This window comes from Nanorana parkeri, unplaced genomic scaffold, assembly GCF_000935625.1.
Source record: "Nanorana parkeri isolate BGI_ZX_2015 unplaced genomic scaffold, ASM93562v1 scaffold38, whole genome shotgun sequence".
In the NCBI taxonomy this organism is placed as follows: Eukaryota; Metazoa; Chordata; class Amphibia; order Anura; family Dicroglossidae; genus Nanorana; species Nanorana parkeri.
In genome coordinates, this window is record NW_017306306.1 from 733,003 (window position 1) to 747,154 (window position 14,152).

Sequence of the window (14,152 nt, forward strand, 5' to 3'; positions counted from 1 at the left end):
CACTCCTGAAGCTGCATGCTATGGTTCCTTCCAATGGCCATATGACTTTGCAGGACAAGATGGTGATGTACGGGCCGGGGACACAGGTGTCTGATGCTCCCGGAAGTGTTGGATGTGAAGCTTCTGCTGGGGGTCAGAGATCTGCAAGAGCACGAGGATCTAAGGAGGTGGCCACAGGATAGGAGAGTATAATCTCTTATACTGTCGGCTGCCTTTTAGTTGCAGTTTTTGATTGTGAACTGGTATCAGCTTCTTGTAGTCCGATCACAGCCGAGATCAGACAGGGAGAGGGAGATGGAGCACAAAATCCAAGTCAGTTCATGTGCTGACAAGGAGCATGCTGATTGAATTAGAAAGCAGAGTGACAGAGAGATGAGATCATCTCTGTGCTTCTTCTCCTTCACTGTCCATGATGGCCTGGCACTGGCTCTGTGAAGTAATACATCCTCAAAACTCACCGCAGGAGTGCTGTTGTTGTTCTCTCGGCAGTCCTGCTCCCCCTCCCGCTCCTCCCTCACAGCAGTGATCGAGCAGCTCAGCTCACCCGGCTCCTCCCTCACAGCAGTGATCGAGCAGCTCAGCTCACCCTGCTCCTCCCTCACAGCAGTGATTCAGCAGCAGCTCAGCTCACCCTGCTCCTCCCTCACAGCAGTGATCGAGCAGCTCAGCTCACCCGGCTCCTCCCTCACAGCAGTGATCGAGCAGCTCAGCTCACCCTGCTCCTCCCTCACAGCAGTGATTCAGCAGCAGCTCAGCTCACCCTGCTCCTCCCTCACAGCAGTGAGCAGCAGCTCAGCCTATCCCGCTCCTTGTCCCAGCAGTCATTCAGCAGCAGCTCAGCTCACCCTGCTCCTCCCTCACAGCAGTGAGCAGCAGCTCAGCCTATCCCGCTCCTTGTCCCAGCAGTCATTCAGCAGCAGCTCAGCTCAACCTGCTCCTCCCTCACAGCAATGATTCAGCAGCTCAGCCAATCCCGCTCCTTCTCCCAGCAGTGAGTTTGCAGCTCAGCTCTACCTGCACCCCCCTCTCAGCAGCGACTCAGCACCCCCAACTACAATCTTCTAGGGCACCTGTTCACTGTTTACATAAGAGATCAAAGGGCTGGAAGGGCAATCTGCTTTAATGTGAGAGTTATGTGACAATAGCCAACTAAAATAGTCCCCAGGAGGCCTATTAGTCAAAATTACAGGTGCATTGGCCAAAACCCATCAATATTCTTCAGTGTGTGCAAGGAACAGTCTGAACCATAATGGCAGCACAGGCCAAATTCATATCAGCAAGGAAGGGCACTTGACAGAATAGTTTCTTCATCTCAAATGACTAAATGACTACCGGGTAAGTTACAAAAATAGAGCTTGTAAAAAGACCACAAAATCGAATCAGCTGTGTCCAGTCTCAACAAACAATCTCACGACCTTTTACAGTGTACGTATGTCCACACCAGTTTGCGTTTCACGGCTATCCAGGGTTCCTTTCCAGAGGTCTCTCCTACTTCATGTCACGGTGACAAAAGTTTCACCAGACAGGAAGTGTTGGTAAATTTGCAAAATGGATACAGACTGCTATAAAAAGCTGATAGGGGTTCAGGGCTAGTTCACACCACAAACAGTGCGTTCCAGCCAGATTTGGTGCCAGAACGCACTGGATTGCATCCCGGCCAGCTCCCTACGTTCAGAGGCGGGAAGATGGCGTGGCGGTGCATTGAAGTCAATGGCACCACAGTCACGCCCACCGCCTGCAGTGCGATCGCCGGCACCCAAACACGTTACACATTAGTGCCTGCGGTCCGGTCCAGTGTGATCTGCAAAAAATGCTGCATGCACTACTTTTTGCAGAGTGCACTGGACCGGAACGCAGGCACTAATGTGCCACATGTTCAGTTGTCGGTGATCACGCGGGGGGCGTGGTTGCAGTGCCATTTCCTTCAATGCACTGCCACGCCACCTCCCTCCCCAAAAATAGTGTGTCACTGTTCTATCAAACTTTGTGACTGCGTTGGAATGTGTGACCGGTCACACATTTTAACGTAACCCTGCCCACTTTTTCGGAGGTGGAATATGTGACCGGCAAAAGGTGAAGAATTCCAACGCTTTCTTAGCTGTTTCAGGGCAGATCGACATCGCAGATCGTATGTGCAGGAGAACTGATCTGTCCTGAAACAGCTGATCGGCCCTGAAATGTCACTTTTATCCGACTTTGTGGAATGTGAGATCGCACTCACAAAGTCCAATAGAAGTGACATTTCAGAACCGATCAGCTGATTCACACATTCCAACCCAGTCGCAATCTTCGATAGAACACCGGCCGGGTTGCATTCCAGTGCGTTCCAGAGGCAGAACGCTCTGGAACTCACTCTTTATGGTGTGACTGGGCCCTCATGCCTCCCTTCCTGCCTAGTAAAACTGTTGTCACTCTCTCTAATGACGTCCCCGATAACAATAAAACCTGACGGGTGCTAACCCTTCCCCACTCAACTGAAAACAAAATAAAGTTTGGTTATACATTCACTTTAATATCTTGTTATTTATTTTTAGTGTTAGGTGTTTCCTTTAATATATTTCACCTCAGATGGGACTGTTTGTACAAAAATTGCTGGTGCATAAGCACCCTAAACACAAATGGGAAATTGCCCTCTAGGCCAAAGATAAAATAACACAGTAGCATACATGCTGGGACTTCTAGTACATGGGAGCCACGCCTGGTCTGGTAAAGAAATAGTTTGCATGTTTGTTGATCTTTACACAACAGTAAACATCTCCGGCCAGTCAAAGTGTCATTGTGCAGCGAGAGTTGGCTGGAGGAGGAAGTACAGTTTCTCCCCTGTCAGGGAGGAGCGTTCATTGTTTGTTGTACAGAGCAGACCCGGGCTGAATGTAAGGCACGGCTTTGGACGGATCTAAAATCCAATTTTCATAAGTAGAAAAAAGAAGTCTACAGCTGGAAGTCGGAGTCGTGTCGCTTTTACTAATTTCCTTCTTTTGCTCAACTTCTCCAAAGTTTGGAGAGGGACAGCCTGACAGATGCATTCCAACTGTGTGACAAGACCTTCAGGTAAGACGGACGAATGGGAGAGATGAGTAACTTTTCACCTTGTGCTGTTTTTGGTAACCTGTAACTTTTGGGGACTGCATGCTGTCTTGACCTTTAATAGATTGGCCTTTAATTGGTCTTTAGCATCATGAGAAAGGGGCCCCTAAAAACAACAGGGGCACCTAAAAACAACAGAAGCCATCCTGGTAGTCTAGTGCTATAAGCAAGGAACAGTTTGCATTTCATGTGTGACCTTGGTGACGGATTGGAAATCTAGGGACCTATTTGGAATTTGAGGCAGGTATGGCTTTTGTCCTAGTGAACAGGTGAAGGGGTCCCTACAATGCTCCCTACAATGCAAATATATAGTAAAAAGTAAATGAAAACTCCACCATTGTTTGCCAATTTAATTAAAAAAAAAAAAAGAGGGAATAAATTTCAGTAGAGCTTTTATGACTTTCTCATACCGCGTTGGGTCATTCTAATGAAAACCCAATCTAGGGTTAAACCCTATTCATCCCTTGTGGCTGGGAACCACAGTTCAGAGGGAATGTTATGATTCATTACATTTCCTTATCGGAATACAGGATCTAGTTTGTTCCTGCTGTCTGTTGGGGTAATCACTTCATTAAGAAACCACAAGACCTGGAAGACCCTAGAATGGGGGCAGGGTTGCACGTTTTACATTTTTTTTTTTTACATACAATACATTTCTATTTCATTTAAGGGGTCCAAGAGACCCCCCCACCCCCTTTACTGGTTCACAAAGGTAGTGAAAAGAATCCTGCTCTTAGAGCGGAACAGGAGCAAAAGTGTTTTGGGGTACAGGACCAACTTGTTGGGATTCTTGAAGGACCTGTCTCGGCACATTTTTAAAGCATATCAAAGCCAAACCTTTTTATGTTTTGGATATAATAGTGAGGGCTTTAGAACCACTGTCGGGTTTTTACTGCTGTCCCTGTTTCTTCTGAGGAGATTCAGCCTCTTTATTTGTCTTGGAGAAATCTGGGACAAGAGAAACATCTAAGAGGGCTTTCCATCTCCCCTTCCCCACTTTGAATAGATTTTGTCTTGCTTCCTGTTGTGCCTTTTGGGACAAGAAGTAAAGGGTAATCTTCCCAATGGGACACAAAAACCAAAACCTGATGGGTTCTACTTCTAACCATAACACACTTTAACCAAAACTAGAATGAAACCTGGATTAGTTCTGGAGCAACATCCAGCAAATTCATAGATATTTCTAAATATTTCCAGTCCACAAATTGACCTAATGTCTTCACATCATGCATCTCCTCACAGTGCGTTGTTCATAGAGGGGACGGGGAATATTGGTCTAATGTCTCCACATCATGTATCTCCTCACAGTGCGTTGTTCATAGCGGGGACTGGAAATATTGGTCTACTGTCTTCACATCATGCATCTCCTCGCAGTGCGTTGTTCATAGAGGGGACGGGGAATATTGGTCTAATGTCTCCACATCATGTATCTCCTCGCAGTGCGTTGTTCATAGCGGGGACTGGAAATATTGGTCTACTGTCTTCACATCATGTATCTCCTCGCACTGCGTTGTTCATAGAGGGGACGGGGAATATTGGTCTAATGTCTTCACATCATGTATCTCCTCGCAGTGCGTTGTTCATAGCGGGGACTGGGAATATTGGTCTAATGTCTTCACATCATGTATCTCCTCGCAGTGCGTTGTTCATAGCGGGGACTGGGAATATTGGTCTAATGTCTCCACATCATGTATCTCCTCGCAGTGCGTTGTTCATAGAGGGGACGGGGAATATTGGCCTAAAGTCTCCACATCATGTATCTCCTCGCAGTGCGTTGTTCATAGAGGGGACGGGGAATATTGGCCTAATGTCTTCACATCATGTATCTCCTCACACTGCGTTGTTCACAGAGGGGACGTGGAATATGCTTGCTTTGGAACTACTACCAGTCTTGGGTTCAGCATTAAAGTGCAAAATGAATAAACATTATACATAGTTGACCAATTCTAAATATACAGTGACCCTGTCACTTCACATTCACCTGCAAAAGTTTTTTTTGTTGCCCAGACCACCCAAAACTTTTCCCATCTTAAGACATAGTCACGCAACGTCTGCACCACTTCTGGGTGTGTTCACCTCCTTGGTCGAACAACAGCTCTTACCGGTTCTTCCTGCTGACCTCCATGTGATTATGAGGTCCTCCAATGATATGGAGGTCAGGCAGGAGAGCTATGGGAGGACCATTTAGATGGACACACCTGGAGGTTGTGGTCTCTCGGCAGACTTTGGTGGACCGTTTCTGATCTGGAAAGTGTTCAGTGTCCCAGGCAGTGGGTACAGCAAGTATTGAAGGCCTTCTTTTACAGGTATGCCTTGTATTTGTATATATTTAGTATAGCATCAGGGTCACTTTAAGTGAAAATATGAACGCTAGGTTTGGTATGATTTCTAAATCTGCTTCATCTAAACCTGGTCTAGTCTTCTCAGCCTCATTCAAACCTGATTGATGTGTGCTTTGTACAGTTCTCAAAGGTTATTGCTCATACAATCTCCTGAATATAGGGTCATCCATACTTCTATTATACAAGCTTTTGCTGTGGTTTTCTAGTCTGTAGAATGGGCACTGAGTATTTTCTGAGATCCTGCTGATTCTTCCTGCCAGATGACATGTTTAAGCTGAAAAATATTTCCTAGACAAACGTTTTTAATAAAAATAGAGAAAAGCAATTCCTGAAATACAGGTTGGTGAGTACAAAAGGCATCATAATCTCATTCACAAATATGTAGATATTCTGTAATGGTGCCGAAGTTTGAAATGACTGGTATTTGGCTGACATTTGTTGAGTTTTTTTTTGAACAGTAGTGATTGTCCTCACTGAAACTGGTCTTTGTGCATGTGGCTGGGCTTTCAGGCCGTCCGGATCAGCAGTACTTAGTGTGATCCACGGTAAATCTCCAAACAAAGGCTGGAATGAGATCCCTCTGCTCTCATTGGGCCTCTATCCACTAGAATAGGGGTGGGCAACTCCGGCCCTCCAGCTGTGCTTTAACTACAAAGCCCAACATGCCTCTGGGATTCATGCCTGTAACTGTCAGCCTTGCAATGCCTCATGGGACTTGTAGTTCCACGACCGCTGAAGGGTCGGAGTTGCCCACCCCTGCACTAGAACCTACCGTCCTACTATGAACCCAACATTAGCTGCTTGATGAGCTGGGCAAGGAGGTAAAAAATCTGGCACAGGGCTGTTAACTCCATCTATCACCTGCACATGGTCAAGTGATTTAACATCATGTGACCAAGCACAATGGCCTGGTAGGGAAGCATCCCTGCATCAAACCTGTAGCTTCCATGTGCATCTTTGCTACCCACACACACAGCGTTATAGTGAAATTACCAATAGGGCAGTAAAGATGGTGAACAAATGTCAGTTTTGGGTGGACTCCTCCTTAAAGCAGATCTCCAGGATTTTCAAAAGTAAATGCTTGCAGTGGGGCTAACCCCAGAAGGGTTAACTCTTCTGGGGGTAACTAAGATAGCTGAAATGATCATTGGTGTCAGTGGTAGCATTTTTGAGGAGCAGAAATTGCTAGACATGTAACCCCGCAAAAAATTTCATTTAGTTTCAGATCGATTTCAGGTTTTCATTTCTTTCATTTTTCGGATTTTGTATCTGAAATTCGATTTGGTTTGTTATTCGAATTTCGGATCCGTCAAACTTTAATTTCAGAATGATCCCCAACAGGAAGTCACCTGTCCGTGCCTGTAATGCAACCCCCAACAGCCCCCCAAAAATCTGATTGGTCAGAAAACTGTCACATGTCTGATTTAGTTTCATTTTGGATGGATCTGAATTCAGATAAACGAACATTTGCATTCCGACGGGTTCAAATTTGGATGCAACCGAATGTGCGAATTTAATGAAATCTGTATGAATATCCATTCAGGACGAAATTAAATTTACATGTCTAGAAATTGCCTATTGCTCAAGGAACCCTTAAGTAACCTCTAAAGCATGGATAGGCAAATTCCAGCCACCCAGCTGAGGTGCATCTACAAATCCCATCATGTATCCATCTCTGGGAGTCATGCCTGTCAAAGTCTTGCAATGCCTCATGGGACTTGTAGTTGTACCACAGCTGGAGGGCTGGAGTTTGCATATCTCTTCTCTAGAGGAACCGGTTGAGAAAGGCTGGATTAGACAGACGGTGCTTCTCATCTTCCTGTTGTATTCTGCAATCGAACTGGTGGACGCTGAATTATTAATAAACAGACCTGAGACGTCTAGAAGACGTGTTATAGAAAAAAAAAATAACTCCTTAGAAAATCTGTTGTGTAAGGTTTATCAGGAGCAGCTGCTGTCTGGTAATATCATGCACGCATTGCTGGTGGCTTATTAAATTAGGGAAAGAGCAGTGTACAGAATGAAGATCTTTCAATTACAGCAAAATAGTCAGAAAGTGGAATTTTGATTGGTTTCTCTTGGTCACAGCTGGTTACACCGCCACTGCTATAGGTGACACTTTCTGAATAAATAGGTCGCTGTTTTAGATCATTCTGTTTTTTAATCTGCTTTCCCACACAGTACAGTAGACATAAAGCCGAACTGAATAACAATGACTTTGTTAAAGCACTCGTGTCAAAAAAAATTGCCAGTTTTTCAAATTAAATATTGTTTTCACCTTTTCGTTAGTCATTTGCTGTATCCCAGTGCTACTGATCTGCTGCAGCCTCATTGGAGCCACTTCCTGTCCATTCTACATGGACTCTAGCGATGGCCGCATGGTATTTCTCAGGGTGGGTTTGATGACGACATTGGAACATACTTGTGTAGCCGCCATCACCTTCTGTAAGGTGGCTGCTAGACATTTAGTGATGGCCGGGGATGTAGTCAGCCTGGCTGGATTATAGTGGTAAACCCCCCCCCCCCCCCCCCGGGTGGAGTGTGACTCTGTCATATTGTGGGACAGCCAGTGAGAGGCACTGTAGTGTATTTACAGTACAGCAGCCAGTCACTTGGTTTCTCTCAACCAGTGGTGCATGCTGGGATAGGGTACATATACTGGAGGGATTTGGCATGTGCTCAGTGTAGCCGGGACCAGCCATGGATTAGGGCTGGATGCTGTTCAGCCAACTAGGCTAGGCCTGAGGCCTGGGGGAGGGCATAGGCTGGTGTGAGGGAAATGTTTCACTGGGGGCCTCCAACATGGAAGAGGCCTTTGTTGCTGCCAGAGGAGGAGAACCAGAACAATGGATGCTCTTGATGTATCCTGGAACTCAAAGTACTTCAGAGGCATGGCTGGTGTCTCTCCTGCTGAGGATTTATGCTCCTCTGCTACTTCAGTCACCATCTGTATCACAAGTGGATCTACACTGAGCTGCTTAAAAGGTCTGGAGTCTGTCTGTTACACCGTGGATGTCTAGGATCCCTATACCCTCTCTCCCCGGTGTGAAGATGTTCAATAAAAGTTATTCAGCATTGCATTACTGAAGTGGACAGCAAGTTTGTGGGCACTCGAAGAAGGCGGTTAAATGCTAGTCAGCTGTCATTCCACCCAGCTGCGTGAGTGACAGCTGGCTCTGCCTATCTAGAGGCAGAGCCAGCTTTACCCGCCCCCTCCTCCGTCCGTTCCTCCAGTCAGCGCTGGAGGATCGGAGCGGGGAGGAGGGAATCCCTGTGGGCAGCGGTGAGTGACAGTCACGGCTCTCTGCAGGGGCAGGATCGAGAAGTGAGCGAGCGACGGTATGTGTTCGCTCACTTCCCGATCTATTGAGCCAACGTGTGACAGTTTCATTGTCACACGTCGGCTAGAACTTTGAGGATGAGTGATTTTCACTCCCCTCATAGTTCTCTTTTTAAAGCTGCAATTCTTTCCCTAATATTGGATCTATTAAAACCATAACTCACGTGAAAACTACCAATAGTTATGTTCATCAACATAATTTGTCATGTTTAGTAAGTTGGTTTTGCTGGTAAAGTCTTTGCATTAAAAGATACTGTTTTGTTTTGACTTTTCACCCAACAGCATGCAGCAGAATAAGGGCTTAGCTAAGGCATCAAAAGTAGCATCCCTTATCATATGCAGGCCTCTATGTGGCCAGTCCTATGGCATCATGTGGAATGTATGTGTAGGTGGAGCTGACCAGTCTCTACAGTGCTGAGCTTTTATTGGCAGGGCACACACCGGTAATGGCTTGGTATTGGCTTTATGGCTAGGCACCAAAGAGATGTGGAATTTCCCTTATTACAGAGAAAGGTGCATCATTTAGGTTTACTAACAGTACAAAGGGTGAGCATAAATATGGGTGTGCCTTCAATACTGACTTTAGTTCCATTTTAAAGTGAATGTGTAGTGTTTTCTGCATTTGATTTTTCCTTCCTATATACCGTTACATATAAAAGAGATCAACCTGATGTGCATATGTTTATCAATATTTAGTAATGTTTCAGAAGACTGGTTACAATGTATAATTTTGCATTTTTTTAGCTTCAGATGGACAGTTACATCAGTTCATTACATACTCAGACTCAACTTCCTGCTTTGCAGTGTTACCTAATGAATGTGCTCCTTCCCTCAATGTATGTCTGCGTCTGAGTGGACTCATAGGAAACAAAGCACTGCCTGTGTGTCTGATTTCTTATCAGTTCAAAGTAACGTAGGGTATACAGGAGCAGATTTTAGCACGAACGTTCAGGGCTTGTTCACAAGCCAACGGTTTTGTGTGCTGACCGGCTCCGTACGCTGCTGCACTCAAAATGCATCCCAATGTAACCCTATGTGTTTTATGGGCTCCAGTTCTCACGTGCGCAGTCCGTTCACGCTACGACAGAATAAATACTGCATGTCACATTTTGTCAGGTCCGGAAACGGTCAGGAAACGCAAACGCGTCCAAAACGCACTGCACTGCAGCTAACATACTAACAGCCCCACTCCAGCAAAAAAAAAAAAAATTCTAACATGGTTTTTTCCTTTTTTTTTTTTGTCACTGCGGTCAAAATTGATCATCGTTTTCCCCATATCAACGATTAGAAAGTCGAATGAACATTCCAAAATCTATTTCGTTCATTCAAAATTCTAACCGTGTATACCCAGCTTTTAAGATGGTCACCTACAGCTTCAATTCAAGCCAAATCTTGCCAAATCCACCAAAATGTAAGCTGTGGAAGGCCCTACTCGACATTACCCAACATTACCCAATCTGACAAAAGTTGATCTTTCAATTGACTTTTATCAAAGGAACCGAGTGGAAAATTATCAGCGCAACAATGCTTTCATCCAATCAGATCTAGGCACTGTCAGTTATTCAGCGGCCATAGGAGCAGCGGCTGCTGAATGAAATAGCCGGCAGCAGGGATCCCTCTATCTATGCTGAATATTATTGTTGTTCTTATTATTAATAATAATGTTCAGGATTAATGTATCTTTTCTCTTTTCTAGCCCGCAGGTAACTGAGCTACTGAGAGCTCTCTATAGAAGTCAAAACTGCAGGTTATTTATATTTAGTAGTGGTTAGCACTCCTTGCACCACTGGGGGTCTCCGGTGCAGATCTCGGTCAGCAGACTCTCTCTGCAAGGAGTTTGCATGTTCTCCCTGTGCTTGTGTGGGTTTCCTCCCACACTACAAAGACATACTGGAAGGTTAATTGGCTCCTGTCCAAATTGGCCCTATATGTATGCATGTGAGATAGGGACCTTAGGCTGGGTTCACACCTAGGCGGATTGAATATGCACGTCTTTCGTGCGTTTTTTTTACCGCAATTCGCGGTAAAAAAACGTGCATTTCCGAGGGATACTTGGCTGTATCCAAATAGAACCGCCCGACCAAAACGCCCCAAAGAAGTACATGTACTTCTTTGGGCGTAGGGCGGTTTCCCGCACGTTCGTACTCGCGGAAAAACGCCCAGATGGGAACCATGCACATTGAAAATAATGGCATTTCCCTGTTTGAGCGTTTTTCCGCTATATATTATACCAATATATATTATACCAATAATAAATAATAGTGGGGCTACTCCCGCACTGTAAGGGTTAAGTGCTAATTTTTGCCTGGGGTAAAATATAAAGCTTTACTCACCCGAACCTGTCACGGGGCTCCCTCCAGCCTCTCTCCCTCTCTGCTGCAGCAATGGTATTTCCCTCAGCATCCTAACGTTCTATACACAGCGATGCAAAGACCTTAGACCACTGCAGTGGAGGAGAGGCTCCAGGGACTGGTTTAAGAGCAAGCCGGCTCGGAGGATCGTGTGAGTATGACCCTTTTTTTTTTTTTTTTTTTACCCTAGGCAAAAACAACCACTTAACCCTTGCAGTAAAGTGGTAGCTCTACTGCAAGGGTTAATAACTTTTTTACCCAGAGTTCTGCTATAAGCAACAACTCTACCTATGTTATGGAGATAAGGAGAGCGGGTGGTGTTCTGGAGTCCTGTCCTAAGGTGACAACACTGCTCCTCCAAAGATACAGTTGAGTGAGTGAGCATTGTCAGCCTAGGACAGGAAGTGTGTTACTGGCAGGATCACCAGATAAAAAAATGCAGCCACCACATCTAAGGACCGGTAAACTGCAATACATGACATTTTTGTTCTTGATCTTTAGACATACCTAAGAGTGTAGTTCCCCTTTTGCAATCAAATTTGAGAACACCCCACTACAAGTGTGGGAGAGGGCTAATTTAAGGCTTAGTTTATATTTTAGGATTGGGGAGCGGTAGCCTAAGGACCAGGAGTTTGGGGTTTAAAAGTCACTTTTCTTCAGAGGTGAAAGGTCCAGGATTGCGCACTGTTGAATTTTAGAGCATTTATACTTATTTAGCAGGAAAAATAAAATCTATTTGAAACAGTTTCCAGTCTGATAGATGCAGAGTATCTCCTTCTGTTTGTTTCTTCAGCAAACGAACTTCAAAGTGATTTATATTTAGCTGCTAAAACATTTTCCTAGTCCAGCTGTGCAGGAAGCTCCGAACTCCTATAGTGACCCCACCGATGCAAGTCGGCAAGCTGTGCATGGATGAGAGATTACTGAGCTGTGTATTCTGCCCATCACCATCAAATCTTCAAAAAGCAGAAGATAAAATAGAGACATGTCTCTGAAGGGAATGGGAAGCTATTTGGCCAGATTGAAATATTTTCCCTGAAGCTAGCAGTTCTTATACACTTTTATATGTTGCCTTGCTAATGGAATTTCAGCATGTTGTGCTCCTCCAATGCAATTCTGTGCAAAAGGAGATATAAGCACTTTTCTGTCCCTTGAAAAAAGAATAGGAATTAATGAACACAGTGAAAGTCAGTGGCGTGCAGTAAGCCATAGGAATCAATCAGATTTCATTGGGTTCATGGTATTTTCTCATTGGTTGTATGTCAACGTGCTCCTAATCTAAGTCAGAACTTTTTGCTATTGTGGTACACAACCAGTGTGAAAGCTGGCCTCATACCATGACTCTCTCCTTCCACTCTAGCTGGTCAATAAAACCCCTTGTGCCAGGACCTTCTTTCAACCCTAGCTGGCTAATAAAATCCAGTGTACAAGGAGTGTCTCATTCTACCCCCCTGGCTAATAAGCTCCCTTGTACCAGGACTCTCCCTTTATTTCCTAGATGACCAATAAAATCTCTTGCACCAGGACTCTCCCCCTCTACCCTAGATGACCAATATAATCTCTTGCATCAGGACTAGGGATGCACCGATACCGATACTATTATCAGTATCGGTGCCGATACCGAGTATTACCCGCCCCCAGCTTCCTGATTGGCCAGAAAGCCGGCTCTATGCTTCCTCATCACCTGGTGACAGGGGAGCATGGAGCCGGCATCCCGGCTAATCAGTAAGTCGGGTGGCGAGTCATTACACGCCGCCTGGCTTCCTGAATGGGACTTCCGGTATTGGTGTTATTCGGTATCGGCGAGTACCGAAAAAAAAATATTGGTACTCGTACTCTATACCAAAAAAACGGTATCTGTGCATCCCTAATCAGGACTCTCCCCTTCTCCACTAGATGACCAATAAAATCTCTTGCACTAGGACTCTCCCCTTCAACCCTAGATGACCAATAAAATCTCTTGCACCAGGACTCTCCCCTTCCACCCTAGCTACCTAATAGAAACGCTTGTAGGAGGACTCTTCCTTTCTACCCTAGATGACCCTCACATCAGGGCTCTCTGCTTCTACGTTAGCTGGCTACTAGAATCCCTCGTAGCAGGACTTTGCCTTTCCAAGCTAGCTGGCCAGTACAATTCCTCACACATGGGCTCTCCCCTTCCGCCTTAGCTGGCTAATACAAACCCTCATACCAGTAAAAGATTTGCATGAATGTGTCAAGTGAGCTTGCATCTCAGCCCAGGAAGTAGATGCTGACCAAGGATGATACTTGAACAAAGATGGCTGTATGCTTATGGAGAGAAAAGCAGATAAAGGCATTGTCAGGGGAATACTGTGATGTCTAGAAGAGGTAATAAATACCTGAAAGTGATACACTTGCAGATCACTTGCATGCAGACAATTAACAAGCAAACATTTCCTCAATGCTAGATCCACTTCAAGGGTTAGGTTAAAGGGTTGCATTAAAGAATAACTAGTACTTTTTTGTCAATTATTTTTTAAAAGTGTATAACACATTAATAAGTTAAGGCACTATAATACCTGAGCCAGCAATAACCAAGTCGATTTTCAGGAGCCCTGAACTAAAGTACTATATACTAGATACATTGCAAAAAAAGCAGATGATTTTCCAGGCAAAAAAGTAAATAAATTCTTCCACACATTGATCTTTGATTCCAGCTGACTGAACACTTGTCTGAGGTGGGGTTACTGAAATGTTTTTCTGATTCTTCATCCAGCCATGTGAACTGAAATGAACCTCTTGTTAAAGGCCAAGAACAAGTATTCACGAGGGTAATTAAGAAAAAAAAAAAACCTGAATTGTCTTATCCTCAATGGGTTTGTGGGGTCAGACATGGACAAAAGCTGTATTACAACAAACCTGGGCAATATAAAAATGAACGTGGTTACTTATGTATTAATCGAGGCTACCTTCAACAGTTTTGAAGATTACAGAAATGCAGGTTGTCACATAATTGTGTTGACCCACTGTATCACCTGGGGGGGGGGGGGGTCATAGCGGCGGGAAGTGTG